A 27,736-nucleotide genomic window follows, 5' to 3' on the forward strand; every position below is an offset into this window, starting at 1 on the left:
ACATTATTTCAACTTATTTTGTCCAGATTTTGTTTTTTTCTTGTATAAATACCTATTATCTAGATATAGCTATTACGACAGCTTTTTTTTTTTTTTTAAAAAACTAATCCTTAGCTAAGCGGCATATATATGTAAAAGTCAAATCCAAATTTTAATTTAATTAATTTTTATGGCATATACATAATTCAAAACTTCAAAACATAGAGTAAAAATTTGCACTCAAAGAATAACTTTTGAAGTATTTCTTTTATCTCCAATGTTACATGCAAAAGTATATCCTCTCTTTGTCCCAATTAATATTAAATTTTTCATAATTTAAAAAAAAAATATTAGCACATAAACATACATGATAATATAATATATGTTTGTGTTTTCAAATTTGGACAAATCACCTTATAATTAATTTTAGGGAAATATATATAAAATAAAGACACTTAATTTTTTGGATTTATTAAGTGTAATAGGAGAGTAAAGTCGAGTAGAGTAGAATAGTGGCAGGTGGAGTGAAAAAAGAGATTTTGAGAAAAGTAAGTGATAGATTAGGTATTGTAGCTTTTTTTAAAAAAAAAAATTTAAAAACGACGGCCGCACAGTAGATATGCATATAAATCTGACAAAAAAAACTAAGTAGTATATATATAAATCTTAAAAAAACTATGAAGTGATGTTGATTTAAAAAAAAAAAAAAAAAACCGTAGGGGTGCGGGCGTTCCGTACGCCCGCACCAAAGAAATACCCTATATATATAAGCATGATTTTTTTTTCAAAAAGTTTCTTACCATTGATATTTTGATATCATGATTACTTCAATTAGTAATCATTATTCTCGATAACTAATTTTTGTTGAAAGAATTTGGTCAATTTTTTTATTTTTTTTTTATGTGTTATTAAGAATTGAATTTGCTTACGCTACTTCAAACTTAACAATTTAATAATTTATGCTAGAAATGATAAGACTCATCCAACCAAGTATTTGCTTCAAATGACGACTCTTTTGGCATAATATGCACATCTATTACTTGGCTCTTTCAACATTTATTTTTTGGACTTTGAATTTTCATTCCATATTAATTAATTATGAATTTGTCAAAGTCTTTTCAAGTAAAGCAGAAGTATTATCATTGTCGATTGGGACATGACACTATGACTTGATCATATCATCAATTATATGAATCTTTTAAGCTTATATTTTGGGTTGGAAAATTCTTGTGTCTGAATGCTAATTTAGACGAGTATTATGTGGTCTAGAAGTAGTGAAATTGACCCCCACATACATTTTAAGGCCTTGTTTGGACCATATTTTTGTATCCGCAATTCACTGAGAATCAAGAGTAATTTGATTTGTCTTTCTTATTTTTAAGAAATCCTTTCCTTGTATGGAAAAGATAAAAAAATGTGTATTTTTATATAGACAATGATTTTTTATGTGATTAATTATCTGATTTGCATATTTTATATATTTCACTAAACAGTGCAGGAATTAAAATTGTCAAAAATAAATATTGCCTATTTTGATTGTCTTTGATTTTACATAATCAATTTGATTGCTGTGAAGGTTCTTGATTAGTTCTTGAAAATGTATATTTAATGTTCTTAATGTTTTAGTTAATATTTTTATGAACTTAATGTAATATATTTTATTATTGAAAATATTTGATTTGATTTGAGTTTATGTTTATGTTTATTTTGCATAAATAAAAATGCATTATGGCAAATATGAAGAAAGAAATTAAAAAGAAATAAATATGCAAGCTTTGAAAGAGAAATTGACATTTCTGAAAATTGAAGGCCCACAGAAATATGACATTTTTAGGGAAAGAAACCGAAAAAATAGAAGTGATATTTGTACAATGGATCCCCATATTGATATGTAAGGCCAGTTTGACATGAATTTCAAAACTTAGAGTTGTTTTAAAATTTAATGCGTTAATTTTTTTTTAACTTTTTTAAAAAAAGCTCTTAAATTATTTAGTGGCGTATTTCTAAAATTATAGTAAATGATATTTTCTATCAAAACTAAATCAATATATGTTTTTGTTGGTTACAGTTTTTTTAAAAGTTTTAAATGGTATTTTTTTCCCTTTATTGAGATAGTACTTTTTCCTACCTTTTTAATATGCATGAAAATGAAGTATAAATCTTTTCGAAAAAGAAAAAAAGAAAAAGTATTATAAAAAATTCATTAAATGAAAAAGAAAGTAAAATTTTTAACGTAAATGGTGATTAGTTACTTACTCATATCACGAGAACCTCTTGTGATGAGAAAAATGATATAAATTGTTATATTATTTTATATAATATAATATTAGATTAAACAATGTGACATAATATGATTTGTCACACCTTTTAATATAATATTGAGAATTACAAAATTTGAGATATGTGAACGTCCAAATATAACATATTTGGAGTTACAAAATCAATTACAAATTTGTAACTCTTAAATGCTAGCCGATAATGTGTAGATTGAGAGTTATACATTTTGTTTGAATTTCACAAAGTCATAATGTGATATGATTGTTGACGATATGATTCTAACTCCCATTATGTATATAGAGGTTACAAAATCAAGTGAAAAAGAGTTTGAGACATTTTGGAAAAAGTGGAAAATTTGGAAGGCAGAAATAGCATGTTGGCCACGGCCACCAACATCCCAGACCGCGGACTGAGAGTTAGGGACTAGCGGTCGCGGCCGTGAATGTCCCTGGCTGCAGCCGGGTGTATTGATAGCCAAATCCCAATTTTCTGTTTTTCAATTTTGAATAGTTTTAACATCCCAAGTAACTCTCAAATCTTCATTTTAATTTCATAAACATCCAATTAAACATTGATAACAACCTAGCGGGTTAGTGGAATTTGAAATTCAAAGGATGTCTCAAAACTCTATAAATAGGAGTAAAATGCTCACTTGCATGAGACACCATTTTCTATCCACAAAGTGTAATGACCTGACTTTTCTTAACTAGCCCCACGGAAATACGACTATGCCTATCTGAGGTCAACTTGACCCTTACAGTCAACTTTGATAAAATCGAACGTTAAGAACTAAATAAACTTTAAAGTAAACTTTAGAAAATTTTACATTGGAGTACTTTGAAATAAAATAGTGTTTGGATGGGATCCCATAGTTTTAAAAAAAAAATGTAGTTAAACGTAACTTAAGAAATTGTCTGTGGCCATAGGGCCTTCTTTAAATAAAACTAGTAAACATGAAATTGATAAAAATATTACTAGACTTAGCGGAAAACTTAAGAGAACCCTGACAATCCTGCAGGTCAGTTGTTTCACAGTATGTATACTTCAGATAGAATCCCCTCCAACTTATTGCACCGCTCCTTAAGCTTTGCCCTTACCTACACACATAGAGTAACTGATGAGCTATAACGCTTAGTAAGGAAGCTAGCTACAACTTATGATTCTACTAACCAAAACAAGCTTTGCATAACGGTAATGCACAACAGGAAACTGTAAACTGAGCAATACATCTAGCCTATTCACATAAGTCAAAGTATTGCATATCATACTGAAAACATATAACTAAGCCATCGTGCTATCTGTGGGGTCTTAATCCCCGTGTGGCCTTCGCGGCCCAGAGAATACTCACCTCCCGTGCCAAAGGGGTACACTTCGCTAAAACACGATGACTTTACTGACTTGGCGGCTAACCCCATGTAGAGTCCAAGAACTTTACTTAGCTAATTGTTTAGTAGTATTATAGTATGTTTAGTGTTATCATTGTTACTTTGGATTTTTTGGTTCAGACCGGGAGTTATTTGGACACTCATAGTAGTACTTATAGATTTTCTAAGTTTAACCTATAGTTTAAGAATATTAAGTATAACCTAAGGTTTGATTAATGTGTCTGATATTAAGGAATATATTATTATATTATAAGGTTTAGACATCAACCAATAGGATTTTAAGCACATGTTTTGAATGGTAATTAAGGATTTAATATTTTTGAGGATTAAATTAAATAAGGGTAAAAGTTTGAATGTATAGGGTCAGTCAGCAGCTTTGAGCACGTTGAGGGCTTAGTCAAGGCTGTTTACTCCATTCAAACTCAGCTAAAAATGTGTAAATTCGTGTTTAAATATTCAGCGTATGCCGATATATCGCAGCTATAGGGGGCGATATGTCGCAGCACGTAGATACGGAAAACACGAATCGATGCACGGTCGCCTCGGGAACAAAGGTCCAGGCGATATATCGCCTATAGGGGGCGATATATCGCCTCCACCAGCATGAATTCAAATACATTTGAATTCTTTTCCCTTCAGCCATTCAAACTCCTTCAACAGTCCAGCATCTTCTGAACGAGTCTTCAGCCTCTGCTGAACGATTATTCAAATGATTTTCACCTAAAAAGCCATTATTTTTATTCAAGTAAAATCAAGATATTTTCATTCCCAAACTCTATAAATAGGACCTAGTACCCAGCCATTATTCACCATTTGCTCTAAGTTCAGAGGCTGCTAGTGTTAAGTGAGTGAGAGAGTGTAAACACTTGGTTTGGGGAAAAACTATAAGCTTAAACATCATAAGCTTATCAAACACTTGGGAAGTAAGTGAGTGCTATAGTATTTCGGTGGATGTTAGATTGATCTTGCAATCTTTGAGGTAAACCCAAAACTCTAGTCCTTTCTGTATTCTATGTTATTTCTTTTCTCAAAACCTTCTACTCAGTCCCCTAATCTTATTCTTATTTTTGGGTTAGGGAATCCAAGTTCTTAAGCACTTAAGTGGTGGTAAGCATATTTTCGTTTAATGGTTTAGTCTTCCTATTCTCTTTCATTTCATCTCCTTTCTTTAGACTCACCCTTGTTCATTGTGGTTTTAGGAGTGTTCCAAAAGTCCTAACTCAGTACATTTTATCTCGGTAACTTTGGTAAGGAAAATAGGCTAGAATTAATATGTTATGTGCTTATGTTATCTATATGTTTATGTTATTAAAAGTGTTATGATATGTATATGTGTATGTTGTAGGCTTGGGCATATGACCCATATGACTAACAAGACCCCAAATGGGTTATGGGCATATGACCTACTTAGCTAGTAGGACCCCATTAATCCCATGGGCATATGCTTGTTTAGTCTATGGGACCCCAAGTAATAATGGCCATTATAATAAGTGTATGTTATATGTATTATGTTAAGTCTTTATGTTTTCTTATGAAATTGTGTACATGACTATGTGTTAGGTTTTTCCTTGCTGGGCATTAGGCTCACTCCTTTCTGTTTATGTGCAGGAAAATAAGCTTAGAGGCGGTAAGATTCGTGATGCTTGGGAGGATGTGTATCGATGATGAATGGAGTCAAGGGGCCGAGCGTTATCGATTCGAGGATGTAGTCTCCTTTTATGTTTTTTTTTATGGTTTTTATGTGTATTTTCCGCATTATTATGTAATGTCTTTTATTTTAAATCTTATTTTGTTTTAAAGACAATGGGATCCCAAAATCCTTCTTAGTATTCTGTTTCTTTGTAAATAACTCTTATTTTCAAGTTACTCAATAAATTATGGTATTTTCGTAAAATGTAAGTTTTTATGTATAGTTTCGATAATGGTCCAATTAGTCTAGATTAGTGGGTCATTACAGTTGGTATCAGAGAAACGGTTCTTTTGCATGAAGTTCTCCTCGATACACACGCTCAAAGCTCCGAATCGGACCGCCAAGTAAGTGTTTAAGTTACTAGTTATGTTACTTATGTGTATAGCTAACACCTTTAGTGTTTATGTTTTCAGTTAAGAATGAACGGAGCTTTAAGCAATGAGGATATCCGAGCCATTAAGGCTTTAAAAAGAATAAGGGAGACAAGGAACACCGTAGGAGCACTAGAAAGGATCACTCAAAGATTGATCTTGTTCCACAAAGAGATAGGTCACCTTCAAGAGTCTAAGCAAATCATGATGAGAGCTGCAGAACAATATGTCCTAGTAATTAGGCTTTTAAAAGATTTCCTTCAGCAATTTTAACTTTAGAAGAAATATGGGAGAATATAAATAATGATGATGACTTACAAGCAGCCCTAAGATATTATTCTCTCATACTTAAGTTCACCTATGATTTAGAGTTTCAATTCACTAATGAGCAACAACATAGGATCTTCTTGAATCTTCCCCGAGGAAATTTTGAGGCTCAAGACAATGATGATTATAAGGAGATAGATAATGATATGCTAGATGAAGGATCAGATGTAGAAGATCCCGATTTTTAAGAATAGCTAGTTTTTCATTATTTGTTTTATTTCATTCTTTATTTATGATTGTAATAAGTGAAAATTATTTTTCCAAATTAATTTCATGTTATTTTATCATCATGTATGAGTTTGATTTTTTTTTTCGCAATCATAATAAGTAATAAATAAAATGAATAATGACTAAGTTCAGTGAAGGTGGATACAAATCAATGAACCAAGTTTCTTTATTGAGAGTTAGGGGGCCTTAGTAGTGGGAACGATTTTACTGGTCCCAGCCCTCCCTCAATATAGTTAACTTTGGAACAAAGATAAGTTTCGAGCCTGAGAATTAAGTCATATAGGATGATTAGAAACACATTTAGAAAATAAAGATGACTTATTTTTCTAAGTATAGAAACCCACTCTAATAATAAATAAAGACCTATATAATTTTTTCATAAGAAGTCATAATAAATAGGTCCGAGATATGTTTGTTTTAGAATAAGTTTTTGCCTTAGAGCCTATTAGGGTAAGTTCTAACAAGTTCTCGACTGTTAGAACTTTTGGTGAAGATGTCGCTCCGAAGATCTGCACGCACCAGCGGAAATGCCTCCAACGTTGTTCCAACGACCAATGATGCCCTCCAGTTCGCAGAAGAGGAGTGCGTGCTACTACTAGCCGCAACACGCCGACACCGCCAGCTGACAACACCGCAGAAATCGCTAGACGGCAACAACAAGTCGAGGAACTCTTGCAGCAACAACGTCAACAGGCGCAGACTTAGCCTCAGCCTCCGCCGCAACCGCAGTCGCAGCTACAACAAATGGCCCCAGCACCCCAACAAGTTGGTCCGTATGGGGGATGGCCTATGACGAACTACGCTCCTTATCCTGTTCAGCACATGGAGCCAGTGTACGAGAGGTTCCGCAAGCAGCACGCTCCGAACTTCGAAGGGACTACGGACCCCTTTGAAGCAGAAGAATGGCTAAGGAATGTGGAGCCGATCCTAGCCCACATGAACCTTAGTAATGCAGACCGCATATCCTGCGTCTCATCTTTGCTCAAGAAAGATGCCAGGATATGGTGGGACTTGGTCCAGCAATCCCACGATGCTGCCACCATGACGTGGACCCGATTTGTGGAGCTCTTCCACAAGAAGTACTACAATTCAGCAGTGCTTGCTACGAGAGTTGAGGAGTTCACCAATCTGAAGCAAGGGAATTTAACAGTGGCGGAATATGCTCGTCAGTTCGATCGCTTAGCGAAGTTCGCAGCAGAGTTGGTTCCAACCGACTATCTAAGGGTGAACAAGTTTGTTAGAGGACTTCGCCCGAAGATCGAGATGGGGGTTAAACTAGCAAACCCGGGAAACACTTCATATGCCGACGTTCTTGAGACGGCAATTGAAGTAGAAAGGTTGCAAGCCAACGTGAGCAAAGAAGAAGCCAGCAAGCCGGAACCTAGGCAGCAGAGCCAACCTCAGGCCAGTCGGAACAACAATCAGTCCAGCAACAGTCAGTCCAACAACAACGGTAACGGACAGAAGAGAAGGCATCCTGACAACAAGCAAGCCGACAACAATAAAAGGGCACGACCAAGTAATGGGGGAAATAGGTCGGGCTACGTGGAATACCCGCCATGTGCCAAATGTCAGAAGAAGCACCCCGGAGAATGCCGTGCCAACACCAAGGAGTGTTTCAACTGTGGTCAAGAAGGGCATCGTAAAAGAGACTGTCCTCAGCAAAAGCCGGAAGGAAAGAAGGACGAAAAGATGGTTCCTGCTCGGGTTTTTGCTTTAACCCAAGGAGAGGCGGATGCTAGCAACAAGGTGGTCACAGGTCAGGTTTCCATCCTCAATAAATTATGTCATGTATTATTTGATTCGGGAGCCACCCATTCGTATATTTCGTTAGGAATGATAGATAAACTAGACAAACCTAGTGAAAGATTTAGAACTAGGTTTGTAACCGATTTGCCTTCGGGCAAAGTAGTTCTATCATCACAAATAGTACGAGGCGTACCGATCAAGATTGAGGACATAGAACTAGAAGGAGACCTGATAGAGCTAGTGATCAAGGACTTCGATGTAATACTAGGCATGGATCGGCTAGCACGGCATGGCGCAACGAGCGACAGCAAATGCAAGAAGGTGATGTTCAAGACTCCTGATGGCCAGAGACGATGCTTCATGGGACAAGCTTCAGGATTACGCACCCCGTTAGTGTCATCTCTCAAAGCTCAACAAAGGATAGAGAAAGGATGTCAAGCATTCTTAGCCAGCATCACAAACGTGGAAAGGGAGATGCCACTTAAGGATGGAGATGTTCGAGTTATACAAGAATTTCCAGAGGTATTTCCCAATGACTTGCCAGGATTGCCGCCAACTCGAGAGATAAACTTCACAATAGAATTAGTACCAGGCACCGAGCCTATCTTTAAGGCACCATACCGGATGGCACCTACGGAACTCAAGGAGTTAAAGACGCAGCTACAAGAACTCCTAGACTTGGGTTTCATTAGGCCAAGCCATTCATCATGGGGAGCTCCGGTACTATTCGTGAAAAAGAAGGACGGAAGTATGCGCATGTGCATAGACTACCGTGAGCTGAATAAAGTAACGATTAAGAACAAATACCCGCTACCTCGGATTGATGATTTGTTTGATCAACTCCGAGGCGCGACTGTATTCTCTAAGATCGATTTACGGTCCGGGTATCATCAGCTCAAGGTAAAGGGGGAAGATATTCCTAAGACAGCCTTTAGGACTCGTTATGGACATTACGAGTTCTTGGTTATGTCTTTTGGTCTTACTAACGCGCCAGCCGCGTTTATGGACTTAATGAATAGGGTCTTCAAGGACTACTTGGATAAATCCGTCGTTGTGTTCATCGACGACATTTTAATTTACTCCAAGGATGAAGTGGAGCACGAGGAACACTTGAGGATAATTTTGACGCGATTGAAGGAGCACCAACTCTACGCGAAGTTCAAGAAATGCGAGTTTTGGCTCTCACAAGTGGCGTTCCTCGGGCACATCATATCGAAAGACGGAGTTGCAGTAGATCCATCGAAGGTAGAGGCCGTGAAAGATTGGCCTAGACCAAAGAACGCGTCGGAAGTAAGAAGCTTCTTAGGGCTAGCAGGTTACTATAGAAAGTTTGTAGAGGGCTTTTCTAAAATAGCCACTCCACTCACCAACCTGACCCGGAAGCAACAAAAGTTTAACTGGAATGATAAGTGTGAGGAAAGCTTCCAGTTGCTTAAGGATAAGCTTTGCTCAACACCAGTACTTAGTGTCCCAACACCCAACGACAAGTTCGTTGTCTACTGTGATGCATCAAAGTTAGGATTGGGATGCGTACTGATGCAAAATGACAAGGTGATAGCCTACGCGTCACGTCAGTTAAAGGAGTATGAACAACGCTATCCAACTCACGATATGGAGTTGGCAGCGGTGGTCTTTGCGTTAAAAATCTGGCGCCATTATCTTTACGGAGAACGGTGCGAGATTTATACGGACCACAAAAGTTTAAAATACTTCTTTACTCAGAAGGAGCTTAACATGAGGCAGCGCCGGTGGTTGGAATTAGTAAAGGATTACGACTGCGAAATCCTATACCACCCGGGGAAGGCAAACGTAGTTGCCGATGCACTTAGCCGAAAAAGTTATGGGAACCTAGCAGCCTTATCCGGAATAGAAAAGCCACTACAGCAGGAGCTTATCAGTGCCGGAATAGAAGTGGTTGTAGGCAAGTTGGCTAACTTGTCTATCCAATCGAATATGCTAGAAGACATACGGAATGGTCAGAGACATGATGATTCACTAGCAACGCACATGGATGCAGTCAGAGAAGGCAAGACTACAGATTTCTCAATATCCAGTCAAGGTTTATTGAGATATAAGGATCGGGTATGCGTGCCAGACGATCAAAGTATTAAGAAGACGATCCTAGAAGAAGCGCACAACACCCCATACTCGGTTCATCCAGGGTCTACCAAGATGACTCATGACATCAAGGCAGTCTATTGGTGGCCAGGGATGAAGAAGGACATAGCGGAATATGTATCTAAGTGTCTGGTATGCCAGCAAGTGAAGGCGGAGCATCAGCGGCCTGCAGGATTATTGCAACCGCTTAGCATACCAGAGTGGAAGTGGGACGATATAGCCATGGACTTCGTGACGGGTCTGCCAAAGACAAATAAGCAGCATGATTCTGCTTGGATAGTCATAGATAGACTAACCAAGTCGGCTCATTTTCTGCCTGTTAAGACTTCTTATACGGCAGACCAATATGCAGACATCTACATCCAAGAGATTGTACGATTGCATGGAATCCCCAAGACGATAGTATCAGATAGAGGATCAGTGTTTACGTCAAGATTTTGGAGAAGCTTACAGCAAGCCATGGGTACTAAGTTAAGTCTTAGTACAGCTTTCCATCCTCAGACAGATGGGCAGTCAGAGCGTACGATTCAGATTTTAGAGGATATGCTACGCGCATGTGTACTTGACTTTGGAGGATCGTGGAACAAGTACTTACCGCTGATAGAGTTCTCGTACAACAACAGCTACCAGTCGACGATCGGAATGGCACCTTATGAGTTGCTATATGGAAGAAGGTGCCGATCACCGTTGCACTGGGACGAGGTAGGAGAAAGGCAGCTTCTAGGGCCCGAAGCTGTTAGGCAAGCTCAAGAAGCAGTAACGCATATTAGACAGCGTATGCTTGCTGCTCAAAGCCGACAGAAAAGCTATGCAGATACCAAGAGACGCGATGTGGAGTTCCAAGTTGGAGATCAAGTCTTCCTGAAGATATCTCCTATGAAGGGTGTCAAGCGGTTCGGGAAGAAAGGCAAGCTCAGTCCCCGATTCTTAGGTCCTTTTGAGATATTGGACAAAGTGGGACCAGTTGCGTATAGACTAGCCCTACCGCCAGCACTAGCCGATAGTCACAACGTCTTCCACATCTCGATGTTACGCAAGTATGTGTCAGACCCATCTCACGTCCTCAAGTACGATACCATAGCACTCCAGAAAGACTTAAGTTACGAGGAACGACCGATTAGCATCCTAGATAGGGGGATGAAGCAGTTACGGTCCAAGAGCTTTCCTATAGTTAAAGTCCTATGGAGCAATAGTTCTGAACGCGAGGCAACGTGGGAGTTGGAAGAGGACATGCAGAGCCGGTATCTGGAGTTATTTGGTAAGTAAATTTCGAGGACGAAATTCTTTTTAGTAGGGGAGAATTGTAGAGTCCAAGAACTTTACTTAGCTAATTGTTTAGTAGTATTATAGTATGTTTAGTGTTATCATTGTTACTTTGGATTTTTTGGTTCAGACCGGGAGTTATTTGGACACTCATAGTAGTACTTATAGATTTTCTAAGTTTAACCTATAGTTTAAGAATATTAAGTATAACCTAAGGTTTGATTAATGTGTCTGATATTAAGGAATATATTATTATATTATAAGGTTTAGACATCAACCAATAGGATTTTAAGCACATGTTTTGAATGGTAATTAAGGATTTAATATTTTTGAGGATTAAATTAAATAAGGGTAAAAGTTTGAATGTATAGGGTCAGTCAGCAGCTTTGAGCACGTTGAGGGCTTAGTCAAGGCTGTTTACTCCATTCAAACTCAGCTAAAAATGTGTAAATTCGTGTTTAAATATTCAGCGTATGCCGATATATCGCAGCTATAGGGGGCGATATGTCGCAGCACGTAGATACGGAAAACACGAATCGATGCACGGTCGCCTCGGGAACAAAGGTCCAGGCGATATATCGCCTATAGGGGGCGATATATCGCCTCCACCAGCATGAATTCAAATACATTTGAATTCTTTTCCCTTCAGCCATTCAAACTCCTTCAACAGTCCAGCATCTTCTGAACGAGTCTTCAGCCTCTGCTGAACGATTATTCAAATGATTTTCACCTAAAAAGCCATTATTTTTATTCAAGTAAAATCAAGATATTTTCATTCCCAAACTCTATAAATAGGACCTAGTACCCAGCCATTATTCACCATTTGCTCTAAGTTCAGAGGCTGCTAGTGTTAAGTGAGTGAGAGAGTGTAAACACTTGGTTTGGGGAAAAACTATAAGCTTAAACATCATAAGCTTATCAAACACTTGGGAAGTAAGTGAGTGCTATAGTATTTCGGTGGATGTTAGATTGATCTTGCAATCTTTGAGGTAAACCCAAAACTCTAGTCCTTTCTGTATTCTATGTTATTTCTTTTCTCAAAACCTTCTACTCAGTCCCCTAATCTTATTCTTATTTTTGGGTTAGGGAATCCAAGTTCTTAAGCACTTAAGTGGTGGTAAGCATATTTTCGTTTAATGGTTTAGTCTTCCTATTCTCTTTCATTTCATCTCCTTTCTTTAGACTCACCCTTGTTCATTGTGGTTTTAGGAGTGTTCCAAAAGTCCTAACTCAGTACATTTTATCTCGGTAACTTTGGTAAGGAAAATAGGCTAGAATTAATATGTTATGTGCTTATGTTATCTATATGTTTATGTTATTAAAAGTGTTATGATATGTATATGTGTATGTTGTAGGCTTGGGCATATGACCCATATGACTAACAAGACCCCAAATGGGTTATGGGCATATGACCTACTTAGCTAGTAGGACCCCATTAATCCCATGGGCATATGCTTGTTTAGTCTATGGGACCCCAAGTAATAATGGCCATTATAATAAGTGTATGTTATATGTATTATGTTAAGTCTTTATGTTTTCTTATGAAATTGTGTACATGACTATGTGTTAGGTTTTTCCTTGCTGGGCATTAGGCTCACTCCTTTCTGTTTATGTGCAGGAAAATAAGCTTAGAGGCGGTAAGATTCGTGATGCTTGGGAGGATGTGTATCGATGATGAATGGAGTCAAGGGGCCGAGCGTTATCGATTCGAGGATGTAGTCTCCTTTTATGTTTTTTTTTATGGTTTTTATGTGTATTTTCCGCATTATTATGTAATGTCTTTTATTTTAAATCTTATTTTGTTTTAAAGACAATGGGATCCCAAAATCCTTCTTAGTATTCTGTTTCTTTGTAAATAACTCTTATTTTCAAGTTACTCAATAAATTATGGTATTTTCGTAAAATGTAAGTTTTTATGTATAGTTTCGATAATGGTCCAATTAGTCTAGATTAGTGGGTCATTACAGTTGGTATCAGAGAAACGGTTCTTTTGCATGAAGTTCTCCTCGATACACACGCTCAAAGCTCCGAATCGGACCGCCAAGTAAGTGTTTAAGTTACTAGTTATGTTACTTATGTGTATAGCTAACACCTTTAGTGTTTATGTTTTCAGTTAAGAATGAACGGAGCTTTAAGCAATGAGGATATCCGAGCCATTAAGGCTTTAAAAAGAATAAGGGAGACAAGGAACACCGTAGGAGCACTAGAAAGGATCACTCAAAGATTGATCTTGTTCCACAAAGAGATAGGTCACCTTCAAGAGTCTAAGCAAATCATGATGAGAGCTGCAGAACAATATGTCCTAGTAATTAGGCTTTTAAAAGATTTCCTTCAGCAATTTTAACTTTAGAAGAAATATGGGAGAATATAAATAATGATGATGACTTACAAGCAGCCCTAAGATATTATTCTCTCATACTTAAGTTCACCTATGATTTAGAGTTTCAATTCACTAATGAGCAACAACATAGGATCTTCTTGAATCTTCCCCGAGGAAATTTTGAGGCTCAAGACAATGATGATTATAAGGAGATAGATAATGATATGCTAGATGAAGGATCAGATGTAGAAGATCCCGATTTTTAAGAATAGCTAGTTTTTCATTATTTGTTTTATTTCATTCTTTATTTATGATTGTAATAAGTGAAAATTATTTTTCCAAATTAATTTCATGTTATTTTATCATCATGTATGAGTTTGATTTTTTTTTTCGCAATCATAATAAGTAATAAATAAAATGAATAATGACTAAGTTCAGTGAAGGTGGATACAAATCAATGAACCAAGTTTCTTTATTGAGAGTTAGGGGGCCTTAGTAGTGGGAACGATTTTACTGGTCCCAGCCCTCCCTCAATATAGTTAACTTTGGAACAAAGATAAGTTTCGAGCCTGAGAATTAAGTCATATAGGATGATTAGAAACACACTTAGAAAATAAAGATGACTTATTTTTCTAAGTATAGAAACCCACTCTAATAATAAATAAAGACCTATATAATTTTTTCATAAGAAGTCATAATAAATAGGTCCGAGATATGTTTGTTTTAGAATAAGTTTTTGCCTTAGAGCCTATTAGGGTAAGTTCTAACAAGTTCTCGACTGTTAGAACTTTTGGTGAAGATGTCGCTCCGAAGATCTGCACGCACCAGCGGAAATGCCTCCAACGTTGTTCCAACGACCAATGATGCCCTCCAGTTTGCAGAAGAGGAGTGCGTGCTACTACTAGCCGCAACACGCCGACACCGCCAGCTGACAACACCGCAGAAATCGCTAGACGGCAACAACAAGTCGAGGAACTCTTGCAGCAACAACGTCAACAGGCGCAGACTTAGCCTCAGCCTCCGCCGCAACCGCAGTCGCAGCTACAACAAATGGCCCCAGCACCCCAACAAGTTGGTCCGTATGGGGGATGGCCTATGACGAACTACGCTCCTTATCCTGTTCAGCACATGGAGCCAGTGTACGAGAGGTTCCGCAAGCAGCACGCTCCGAACTTCGAAGGGACTACGGACCCCTTTGAAGCAGAAGAATGGCTAAGGAATGTGGAGCCGATCCTAGCCCACATGAACCTTAGTAATGCAGACCGCATATCCTGCGTCTCATCTTTGCTCAAGAAAGATGCCAGGATATGGTGGGACTTGGTCCAGCAATCCCACGATGCTGCCACCATGACGTGGACCCGATTTGTGGAGCTCTTCCACAAGAAGTACTACAATTCAGCAGTGCTTGCTACGAGAGTTGAGGAGTTCACCAATCTGAAGCAAGGGAATTTAACAGTGGCGGAATATGCTCGTCAGTTCGATCGCTTAGCGAAGTTCGCAGCAGAGTTGGTTCCAACCGACTATCTAAGGGTGAACAAGTTTGTTAGAGGACTTCGCCCGAAGATCGAGATGGGGGTTAAACTAGCAAACCCGGGAAACACTTCATATGCCGACGTTCTTGAGACGGCAATTGAAGTAGAAAGGTTGCAAGCCAACGTGAGCAAAGAAGAAGCCAGCAAGCCGGAACCTAGGCAGCAGAGCCAACCTCAGGCCAGTCGGAACAACAATCAGTCCAGCAACAGTCAGTCCAACAACAACGGTAACGGACAGAAGAGAAGGCATCCTGACAACAAGCAAGCCGACAACAATAAAAGGGCACGACCAAGTAATGGGGGAAATAGGTCGGGCTACGTGGAATACCCGCCATGTGCCAAATGTCAGAAGAAGCACCCCGGAGAATGCCGTGCCAACACCAAGGAGTGTTTCAACTGTGGTCAAGAAGGGCATCGTAAAAGAGACTGTCCTCAGCAAAAGCCGGAAGGAAAGAAGGACGAAAAGATGGTTCCTGCTCGGGTTTTTGCTTTAACCCAAGGAGAGGCGGATGCTAGCAACAAGGTGGTCACAGGTCAGGTTTCCATCCTCAATAAATTATGTCATGTATTATTTGATTCGGGAGCCACCCATTCGTATATTTCGTTAGGAATGATAGATAAACTAGACAAACCTAGTGAAAGATTTAGAACTAGGTTTGTAACCGATTTGCCTTCGGGCAAAGTAGTTCTATCATCACAAATAGTACGAGGCGTACCGATCAAGATTGAGGACATAGAACTAGAAGGAGACCTGATAGAGCTAGTGATCAAGGACTTCGATGTAATACTAGGCATGGATCGGCTAGCACGGCATGGCGCAACGAGCGACAGCAAATGCAAGAAGGTGATGTTCAAGACTCCTGATGGCCAGAGACGATGCTTCATGGGACAAGCTTCAGGATTACGCACCCCGTTAGTGTCATCTCTCAAAGCTCAACAAAGGATAGAGAAAGGATGTCAAGCATTCTTAGCCAGCATCACAAACGTGGAAAGGGAGATGCCACTTAAGGATGGAGATGTTCGAGTTATACAAGAATTTCCAGAGGTATTTCCCAATGACTTGCCAGGATTGCCGCCAACTCGAGAGATAAACTTCACAATAGAATTAGTACCAGGCACCGAGCCTATCTTTAAGGCACCATACCGGATGGCACCTACGGAACTCAAGGAGTTAAAGACGCAGCTACAAGAACTCCTAGACTTGGGTTTCATTAGGCCAAGCCATTCATCATGGGGAGCTCCGGTACTATTCGTGAAAAAGAAGGACGGAAGTATGCGCATGTGCATAGACTACCGTGAGCTGAATAAAGTAACGATTAAGAACAAATACCCGCTACCTCGGATTGATGATTTGTTTGATCAACTCCGAGGCGCGACTGTATTCTCTAAGATCGATTTACGGTCCGGGTATCATCAGCTCAAGGTAAAGGGGGAAGATATTCCTAAGACAGCCTTTAGGACTCGTTATGGACATTACGAGTTCTTGGTTATGTCTTTTGGTCTTACTAACGCGCCAGCCGCGTTTATGGACTTAATGAATAGGGTCTTCAAGGACTACTTGGATAAATCCGTCGTTGTGTTCATCGACGACATTTTAATTTACTCCAAGGATGAAGTGGAGCACGAGGAACACTTGAGGATAATTTTGACGCGATTGAAGGAGCACCAACTCTACGCGAAGTTCAAGAAATGCGAGTTTTGGCTCTCACAAGTGGCGTTCCTCGGGCACATCATATCGAAAGACGGAGTTGCAGTAGATCCATCGAAGGTAGAGGCCGTGAAAGATTGGCCTAGACCAAAGAACGCGTCGGAAGTAAGAAGCTTCTTAGGGCTAGCAGGTTACTATAGAAAGTTTGTAGAGGGCTTTTCTAAAATAGCCACTCCACTCACCAACCTGACCCGGAAGCAACAAAAGTTTAACTGGAATGATAAGTGTGAGGAAAGCTTCCAGTTGCTTAAGGATAAGCTTTGCTCAACACCAGTACTTAGTGTCCCAACACCCAACGACAAGTTCGTTGTCTACTGTGATGCATCAAAGTTAGGATTGGGATGCGTACTGATGCAAAATGACAAGGTGATAGCCTACGCGTCACGTCAGTTAAAGGAGTATGAACAACGCTATCCAACTCACGATATGGAGTTGGCAGCGGTGGTCTTTGCGTTAAAAATCTGGCGCCATTATCTTTACGGAGAACGGTGCGAGATTTATACGGACCACAAAAGTTTAAAATACTTCTTTACTCAGAAGGAGCTTAACATGAGGCAGCGCCGGTGGTTGGAATTAGTAAAGGATTACGACTGCGAAATCCTATACCACCCGGGGAAGGCAAACGTAGTTGCCGATGCACTTAGCCGAAAAAGTTATGGGAACTTAGCAGCCTTATCCGGAATAGAAAAGCCACTACAGCAGGAGCTTATCAGTGCCGGAATAGAAGTGGTTGTAGGCAAGTTGGCTAACTTGTCTATCCAATCGAATATGCTAGAAGACATACGGAATGGTCAGAGACATGATGATTCACTAGCAACGCACATGGATGCAGTCAGAGAAGGCAAGACTACAGATTTCTCAATATCCAGTCAAGGTTTATTGAGATATAAGGATCGGGTATGCGTGCCAGACGATCAAAGTATTAAGAAGACGATCCTAGAAGAAGCGCACAACACCCCATACTCGGTTCATCCAGGGTCTACCAAGATGACTCATGACATCAAGGCAGTCTATTGGTGGCCAGGGATGAAGAAGGACATAGCGGAATATGTATCTAAGTGTCTGGTATGCCAGCAAGTGAAGGCGGAGCATCAGCGGCCTGCAGGATTATTGCAACCGCTTAGCATACCAGAGTGGAAGTGGGACGATATAGCCATGGACTTCGTGACGGGTCTGCCAAAGACAAATAAGCAGCATGATTCTGCTTGGATAGTCATAGATAGACTAACCAAGTCGGCTCATTTTCTGCCTGTTAAGACTTCTTATACGGCAGACCAATATGCAGACATCTACATCCAAGAGATTGTACGATTGCATGGAATCCCCAAGACGATAGTATCAGATAGAGGATCAGTGTTTACGTCAAGATTTTGGAGAAGCTTACAGCAAGCCATGGGTACTAAGTTAAGTCTTAGTACAGCTTTCCATCCTCAGACAGATGGGCAGTCAGAGCGTACGATTCAGATTTTAGAGGATATGCTACGCGCATGTGTACTTGACTTTGGAGGATCGTGGAACAAGTACTTACCGCTGATAGAGTTCTCGTACAACAACAGCTACCAGTCGACGATCGGAATGGCACCTTATGAGTTGCTATATGGAAGAAGGTGCCGATCACCGTTGCACTGGGACGAGGTAGGAGAAAGGCAGCTTCTAGGGCCCGAAGCTGTTAGGCAAGCTCAAGAAGCAGTAACGCATATTAGACAGCGTATGCTTGCTGCTCAAAGCCGACAGAAAAGCTATGCAGATACCAAGAGACGCGATGTGGAGTTCCAAGTTGGAGATCAAGTCTTCCTGAAGATATCTCCTATGAAGGGTGTCAAGCGGTTCGGGAAGAAAGGCAAGCTCAGTCCCCGATTCTTAGGTCCTTTTGAGATATTGGACAAAGTGGGACCAGTTGCGTATAGACTAGCCCTACCGCCAGCACTAGCCGATAGTCACAACGTCTTCCACATCTCGATGTTACGCAAGTATGTGTCAGACCCATCTCACGTCCTCAAGTACGATACCATAGCACTCCAGAAAGACTTAAGTTACGAGGAACGACCGATTAGCATCCTAGATAGGGGGATGAAGCAGTTACGGTCCAAGAGCTTTCCTATAGTTAAAGTCCTATGGAGCAATAGTTCTGAACGCGAGGCAACGTGGGAGTTGGAAGAGGACATGCAGAGCCGGTATCTGGAGTTATTTGGTAAGTAAATTTCGAGGACGAAATTCTTTTTAGTAGGGGAGAATTGTAGAGTCCAAGAACTTTACTTAGCTAATTGTTTAGTAGTATTATAGTATGTTTAGTGTTATCATTGTTACTTTGGATTTTTTGGTTCAGACCGGGAGTTATTTGGACACTCATAGTAGTACTTATAGATTTTCTAAGTTTAACCTATAGTTTAAGAATATTAAGTATAACCTAAGGTTTGATTAATGTGTCTGATATTAAGGAATATATTATTATATTATAAGGTTTAGACATCAACCAATAGGATTTTAAGCACATGTTTTGAATGGTAATTAAGGATTTAATATTTTTGAGGATTAAATTAAATAAGGGTAAAAGTTTGAATGTATAGGGTCAGTCAGCAGCTTTGAGCACGTTGAGGGCTTAGTCAAGGCTGTTTACTCCATTCAAACTCAGCTAAAAATGTGTAAATTCGTGTTTAAATATTCAGCGTATGCCGATATATCGCAGCTATAGGGGGCGATATGTCGCAGCACGTAGATACGGAAAACACGAATCGATGCACGGTCGCCTCGGGAACAAAGGTCCAGGCGATATATCGCCTATAGGGGGCGATATATCGCCTCCACCAGCATGAATTCAAATACATTTGAATTCTTTTCCCTTCAGCCATTCAAACTCCTTCAACAGTCCAGCATCTTCTGAACGAGTCTTCAGCCTCTGCTGAACGATTATTCAAATGATTTTCACCTAAAAAGCCATTATTTTTATTCAAGTAAAATCAAGATATTTTCATTCCCAAACTCTATAAATAGGACCTAGTACCCAGCCATTATTCACCATTTGCTCTAAGTTCAGAGGCTGCTAGTGTTAAGTGAGTGAGAGAGTGTAAACACTTGGTTTGGGGAAAAACTATAAGCTTAAACATCATAAGCTTATCAAACACTTGGGAAGTAAGTGAGTGCTATAGTATTTCGGTGGATGTTAGATTGATCTTGCAATCTTTGAGGTAAACCCAAAACTCTAGTCCTTTCTGTATTCTATGTTATTTCTTTTCTCAAAACCTTCTACTCAGTCCCCTAATCTTATTCTTATTTTTGGGTTAGGGAATCCAAGTTCTTAAGCACTTAAGTGGTGGTAAGCATATTTTCGTTTAATGGTTTAGTCTTCCTATTCTCTTTCATTTCATCTCCTTTCTTTAGACTCACCCTTGTTCATTGTGGTTTTAGGAGTGTTCCAAAAGTCCTAACTCAGTACATTTTATCTCGGTAACTTTGGTAAGGAAAATAGGCTAGAATTAATATGTTATGTGCTTATGTTATCTATATGTTTATGTTATTAAAAGTGTTATGATATGTATATGTGTATGTTGTAGGCTTGGGCATATGACCCATATGACTAACAAGACCCCAAATGGGTTATGGGCATATGACCTACTTAGCTAGTAGGACCCCATTAATCCCATGGGCATATGCTTGTTTAGTCTATGGGACCCCAAGTAATAATGGCCATTATAATAAGTGTATGTTATATGTATTATGTTAAGTCTTTATGTTTTCTTATGAAATTGTGTACATGACTATGTGTTAGGTTTTTCCTTGCTGGGCATTAGGCTCACTCCTTTCTGTTTATGTGCAGGAAAATAAGCTTAGAGGCGGTAAGATTCGTGATGCTTGGGAGGATGTGTATCGATGATGAATGGAGTCAAGGGGCCGAGCGTTATCGATTCGAGGATGTAGTCTCCTTTTATGTTTTTTTTATGGTTTTTATGTGTATTTTCCGCATTATTATGTAATGTCTTTTATTTTAAATCTTATTTTGTTTTAAAGACAATGGGATCCCAAAATCCTTCTTAGTATTCTGTTTCTTTGTAAATAACTCTTATTTTCAAGTTACTCAATAAATTATGGTATTTTCGTAAAATGTAAGTTTTTATGTATAGTTTCGATAATGGTCCAATTAGTCTAGATTAGTGGGTCATTACACCCCACTACACGGCTGCATGGGATCCACCCTCACAAGGTTTCCCTTGTAACTGAGCCATCGAGTTATCTGTGGGGTCATGATCCTCGGGTGGTCTCCGCCTCCCAGAGAATACTCGCCTCCCATGCCAAAGGGGTACACTCCCTAAAACACGATGACTTTACTTACAAGGCGGCTAACCCCACCACATGGCTGCATGGGGTCCACCCTCACAAGGTTTCCCTTGACAATCACAAATATTGCACATTTGCATTCATGATAACTTTACTGTACTAAGCACATTCAAACCTGATAGATGGGTATTATTATGCACATCCAGTCATATAATCACACACACATATATATAGCAAATAGAATTTAACTGGCAGCATACAACCATGCAAACTAAGTTACTCTTGGTGTATACTTCTTTACCTCTTGTCCTTAGCTTTCGCGAATTATGTATTTGTGAGTATTTCCGATCGCGTTTAGAACCTATAATCATATTGGGACAATATGTCTTAGTTTATGCTTACTAAGATTTTAAATGTGTATAAAGGAATTTAAAAACAAGAACTGAAATTCCCGACCCTGGCCCAAACCAGAGCCCTTGGGGTAAAATGACCATAATATCCCTCTCAAAATCCTAAAATCAACTTAGAAAATTATTATTTCCGATAATAATTTTATCTTAAACTATGTCAGAAATTTCAAGTCAAAACTCCAATTATTTCTTAAAAATCTGTTTTCCGATGCTCGAGTCCAATTCACGAGCCCCGAGCCCACCTCTTGACCTTGAGACTTAAAATTGGTAATATTGTACTTGCTAAAATATTTTTTTTTTTTTGGTAAATCAGCAAACTTGTATTATGCACAACAAAATTACAAACACCAATTTAAACAGACACCAAAGAAAAAAACAAACTACTTAACACCATTAATTACAATAAATCTTTCTCACCCAAGCCATATCCTCCTTTCTAAGGTTCCTATCAAGTAACCTTCTCAATCTAATACAAACATCAAACTTGATATTTTGAGAAACACAGGACACCAATGGAACCGAACTATTCCAATAAGCTGAGTTCCTTGCTTTCCAGATGTGGTAAACACAAGCGCTTAGAGCACACAAATACACGCTTCTTTTACACGCCGAATGGCTACTACGACGAATCCAATTCATCAAACCTGTCATCTCACAACGATTGGAACCTATCCTAAGCCATTGCAATATAGAAAGAAGGCAATTCGTACTAAAATGGCATTAGAAGAAAAGGTGTCTATGACTTTCAACATGCAGGCCACAAATAACACACAGTGAATCTTGGGTTATTCCAAACCGAAAAAGTCTTTCTTTAGAAGGAAGTCTTTGCTTTAACATCAACCAAGAGACAAACTTATGTTTAGGTATACCAAGTATATTCCAGATAAAAGCATATTTCCATCTGGTCTGGGACTTATTCATCAACATCTTATACCAGTTAGCTATACTATACTGATCCCTGCTGAGCAAGGATCCTTGATAAGCTTCCTTGAATTCCTCTTTGATCCTAACAATTCTTTTCCAATACCAACTTATAGAATTAGGCGCCTTATAGCTCCACCAGTCCTCTTGCTATAAATATACGGCATGGATCCATTTCACCCACAAGTTCTCTTCCTCTTTCGCAATGGCCCAGACATATTTACCAATAGCACACTTGTTCCACAACCCGACATCTTTAAAACCCAGACCACCTCTCTGCTTAGGACAACTAACTTCAGACCAGGAAACTCTCCCAGGCCCTTCCAAACGAACTCCACTATGCCATAAGAAGTTCCTGCAAATCTGGTTAATCTTGTTAATCACAGTCTTAGGTAACACAACAATTTGAGACCAGTAATTGTTTATGGAGAGCAGAACAAAGCTTATGAGAGTACACCGGCCAGCATAAGATATGTTCCTAGAACTCCAAATTCTTATCCTTTTCACCATCTTTTCCACCAAGCAATCACAATCAGCTATGGAGATTCTTTTATTACTAATAGTCATCCCTAAGTAATTGAAAGGGAGCCTACCCTTCTGAAAACCAGTAGCCTCTGATAATTGAAACCAGACTTCCTCCTGCATACCAGCTCCAAAAATAGCAGATTTCTTCTTATTGGCCTGCAAACCAGAGGTTTCCGAAAATAATTGAAACCCTCTTAAAAGCATGTACATTGCCTTGAACTCACCCCTACTAAAAAGCAGTAAATCATCTGCAAAGCACAAATGAGTTAAATGCAAACAGTCACATCTAGGGTGATATTTAAAATCGGAATGCAGAGCAACTTTAGCTAGAATTCTTGATAAATATTCCATTCCAATCACAAAGAGAAGAGGGGACATGGGGTCCCCTTGCCTTAATCCTCTTCTAGAATGAATCAAATCTGATGGGGCCCCATTAAGTATAATCGAGAATCTAGCTGAAGTAACACAGACCATGACTAGCCGAATGAATTGAGCTGGAAATTTAAGAGCATACATCATTTCTTGCAAGAAATTCCAATCAAGGGAGTCATAGGCCTTTTGGAGATCAATCTTGATAAGGCAAGCTGCCTTAGCATTTTTCCTTCCATACTCTCTAACCATGTCCTGACAGAGCATTATGTTATGAGCAATATTCCTACCTTTGATAAATCCACTCTGGTTTTCAGATATTATCAAAGGTAAAACCTCCCTTAGTCTATTACAAATAAGCTTCGTAGCAACCTTGTAAACCACATTACAGCAAGCGATAGGTCTAAAGTCACTCACATGTTTAGGACAATTAGTCTTGGGAATAAGAATTATATTGGTAGTGTTAATCTCTTTCAGGATCCTCCCCGAGTGAAGAAAAGAAAGAACTGCCTGAGTGAAGTCTTTACCAATAATGTTCCAAGATTTTTTAAAGAACGCACTACTATATCCATCGGGACCAGGGGATTTTTCATCAGGAATTGAGTAAAGAGCATTTTTGACCTCCTCTGAAGTATAATTCCCACATAAAAAAGCAGCTTGTTGAGGTGAAACAGTAGCTCCCTGCTACACCACCGAATCCAAAACATTCCTTCTCCTTTTCATTTCAGAGCCGAGTAATTCTGTATAGTAATTATGGAAAGCTTGTTGCACATCCTCCTGCCTATCCAGCCAATTGCCTTCCATATCCCAAATAGAGTAAATAGCATTTTGAGTGATCCTAGACCGAATACTGTTATGGAATAACTTGCAATTCTCATCACCTTGTTTTAACCAATCTTCTTTAACCTTCTGCCTCAGAAATTGGATCTTATTAGTGTAGGCTAATTGAAACTTCTTCCTACGAGAAATCTCCTCATCAACCAAATAGGTGTTGCCAGGATCAGCTTGGAGTTGCCCCTAGATGTCAAGCAGCATCTTCAGTGTCTTCACTTCCTGAACAAACACATCTGCTTTCCCATCTCTATTAAGATTTTTCAGATCCATTCGCAGCCTTTTAAGCTTAGAGACTAGGCAGTACATTGGGGTCCCTTTAACATCTCTAGTCCAGCTATTAATCACTATCCTCTGAAAACCATCAAGATTACACCAGAAATTAAAAAATTTAAAGGATCTTTTAGTCGCAGGGGCAGTACCAAAGTTCACCATAAAAGGACAATGATCCATGAGTCCTTCAGGGAAAAAAATCACTTCAGCTTCATTAAAATTCTCCAACCAGCTATTATTAGCTAACACTCTGTCAAGCTTAGCATAAACTCGGTCTTTCCCCCCTTGTTTATTATTCCAAGTATAGTGAGAGCCCGAAAACTTCACATCTACCAATCGACAAAACTCCACACAGCTTTGAAAGGGGATTAATTCTGAACCATTACCTCTATAAGGGAACCTATCAGATGGGGATAGAACTGCATTAAAATCACCCATAACAATCCAAGGACATCTAATCTCTTGAGCCAAATGATTTAAGTCCAGCCATAACTGCTCCCTACCCTTCATATCATTAAGAGCGTAGACCACTGTTAACTCAAAGTTCCTTCCATTCTTGCCTTGCAATTGAAAATGCATCCATTGACTAGAGCCACCTCTAATATCCACCACATAACTCTGAGGATTCCAAGCCACTACAATTCTTCCATTAGGATGGTGCATTAAGTTTGAAGAGAAGCACCAACCCTTAAACATGTTTAGGTATAAAGACCCCATTTTAGAAGCCTTTACCCTTCTTTCTAGGAGACTAACAAAACCAACTCTCTTATTTGAAATCATTCTCATGACCTCCTTCTGTTTGCTTGTTTTGTTCAGTCCCCTAACATTCCACCCAAACAGTCTATCCATTTGTGAATGGAGGTTCTCCCCCTCCATTCATATTGGACCTCATTTCCTGTAAAACTACCCCAGCTTGAACTTCAGTATCTGAAAAATGACCAAGCATCGAAAAGGAGTTGCTCTCTGGTATCCCTTTATTCTTAGCCATTATGCCCTGCTGTCCTCTGTTCTGCTGAACTACCCCTGAAGTTATCACAGGATCACCCTTACTCTGCATCTTCGACTTGCCACTCGGACTCATATCTAAATTTAGATATGCTTTCTTCTTTTCCTGCCAGATTTTTGTAGAAGCACCCTGGGGTCCTTTCTTTTTACACAGTTCCTGTCTATGCCCAATCCCTCTGCAATGCATACATACATCAGGTTTCCATTCATAATGCACTTCCACATAAACATATTCCCCATTTTCATCCTCAAATTTGACCTGATTAGGGAGCTCTTTTGTAAAACTGACTTCAATCAGGACCCTAGCAAATTGCAGCTTCTCCCTAGCCAAGGTTGCTCTGTCTTGCTTCACATATTTCACAATAGTTCCCACTATCTTTGCCATAGATCGCTCCCCCCAGTATTTTAAATCTAAATTTCTCAGTTGAGCCCAAACCGGCACTGTCAATATTGTATCCTTAGAGAATTTGGAATTAGGATCCCAGCTTTTCATGATAAGAGGTTTCCTATCAAAGAACTGATATCCACCATGCAGAATGCCATCTCTAGTTTCTATCGAGTTGAATCTAAGTATAAAAACCCCTGGTGCGAGAAGACTGATTTTATCTATACCTTTGTCCCTCCAGATTCTCCTAAAGAACCCTTCCATCACCGTTAATGGTGGGTTAGCTCCCAGAACATAGCAGACGATAGCAGAATTCCAATACTGAACTTCATCTTCTATATCTTCTGCCTCTATTTTTACACAATCCGACTCAATATGCAGTATAGGATTAGCATTAGAAGTACCTGCTTGCTCTTTTTTGTTAGATCCTCTTTTCAAAACTCCCAACCAGTCATTCAGTGTCTTCTTGATCAGAACTCGACTATCCTGTTCTTCATTTTCCATCTCGATTCGAATCTGAGACTGCTGAGGCTGACTCTTCAAGTCTTCAACCTGCATATCAGATTCTAATTGAGTATCCAGTGGCGTGTCTTGAGCTCGCACTTCCTTATGGATTTTCTGTCGCAATTCGTTCGAATCCTCCTCTTCGTCAAAAACCATAGCCTCCACCCCTAAGATACCAGCCATTGATTTCACTTTGAGGACTGGATCCGTAGACGAAGGTCCTTTCTTCTTCTTCCCTGGCGTTTTCTTCTTCAATCTCGGTCTCCCTGCCATGGTTCCAGCTCTAACTGAAGAGAGAGCGGGAAAAAATTTGAAAACTTCCAACTACTTGCTAAAATATTTCATAGGTTCTAGGTCATCAAATCTAAAACTCTCAAATCTATCATTTTTCTTGAAGCTTACATAATAATTCCCGAGCCTAGCTCGTAATAAATTATTATACTTGGACAATTAACTAGAAATTTTTTATCCTTAATTCTCAATAATAAGATTTTGATCTTAGAGCACCTGATCCCAAACCTTGCAGTAACTTTCTAAAGTTTTGGGACCAAATACCACTTTTAGTCCCTTTTGGTTACAAATCTGTAACTATTTGTAACCACTTGAACACATGCACACCACTACATGCACACGTGACCACCAATGGTCACTATCTTCACACACACCTTCGGCCTCTCCCCTCAAGTCTTGCCCGACCCCATGGTTCAACAACAAGGCAATCATGGCTTCTCCTCTACACCACCACAACCATCCTCTCGGCCACCATAACCACCCCATCACCACCACCGGCCTTTCCTCCCTTCCCACGTCGACCATGGAGCCAAACTTCCATATCCGCCTCTACCACTCATCACCCATCACCAAAACACCCCCAAACTTCAAGCCTTATCATATTAAACCATTCACAACCCCTTAATGAAAGTTTCTAGTCCCTAAACACAGATTAAAACTATATAAACGCCCCACAAATTTCATAGCCATCCTAAGAAATGAAAACAAAAAATCGGAACCGTAAACTACGAAGGAAATCTATGAATTTGTACCTCTTACTGTGGCCGGTTCTTGGTGGTTCCTTCTTCTCCTCAACTTAGTCCACAACGCTATGAACACAACAAAACCATTTGACATGAATTTGGTACTCAGAATCTAAGAGAAAAATCAACACAAAGTAGGTTGAGACTTACGTTTTTCTTCTGACTATTCTTGTGCCGAACTTCCAATAACACTCCCTTCTTTCTCTTGCTTTCTTCTAAAATCAATCTATATATATATTTATATATATATATATTTGGTT

General features: G+C 39.3%; 1 long non-coding RNA gene across 1 annotated transcript; it reads right to left on the reverse strand.

Annotated features, from left to right (window-relative positions):
- Positions 1-3,177: 3,177 nt before the first annotated feature.
- Positions 3,178-27,693, reverse strand: LOC133784472 (uncharacterized). The gene is made up of 3 exons (XR_009871358.1): positions 27,627-27,693; positions 27,486-27,542; positions 3,178-3,353 (listed from the first exon to the last, which is right to left on the reverse strand). It is a non-coding gene; the product is annotated as an uncharacterized LOC133784472 (long non-coding RNA).
- Positions 27,694-27,736: the final 43 nt, after the last annotated feature.

This window comes from Humulus lupulus, chromosome 6 (genome assembly GCF_963169125.1).
Source record: "Humulus lupulus chromosome 6, drHumLupu1.1, whole genome shotgun sequence".
Taxonomy (NCBI): Eukaryota; Viridiplantae; Streptophyta; class Magnoliopsida; order Rosales; family Cannabaceae; genus Humulus; species Humulus lupulus.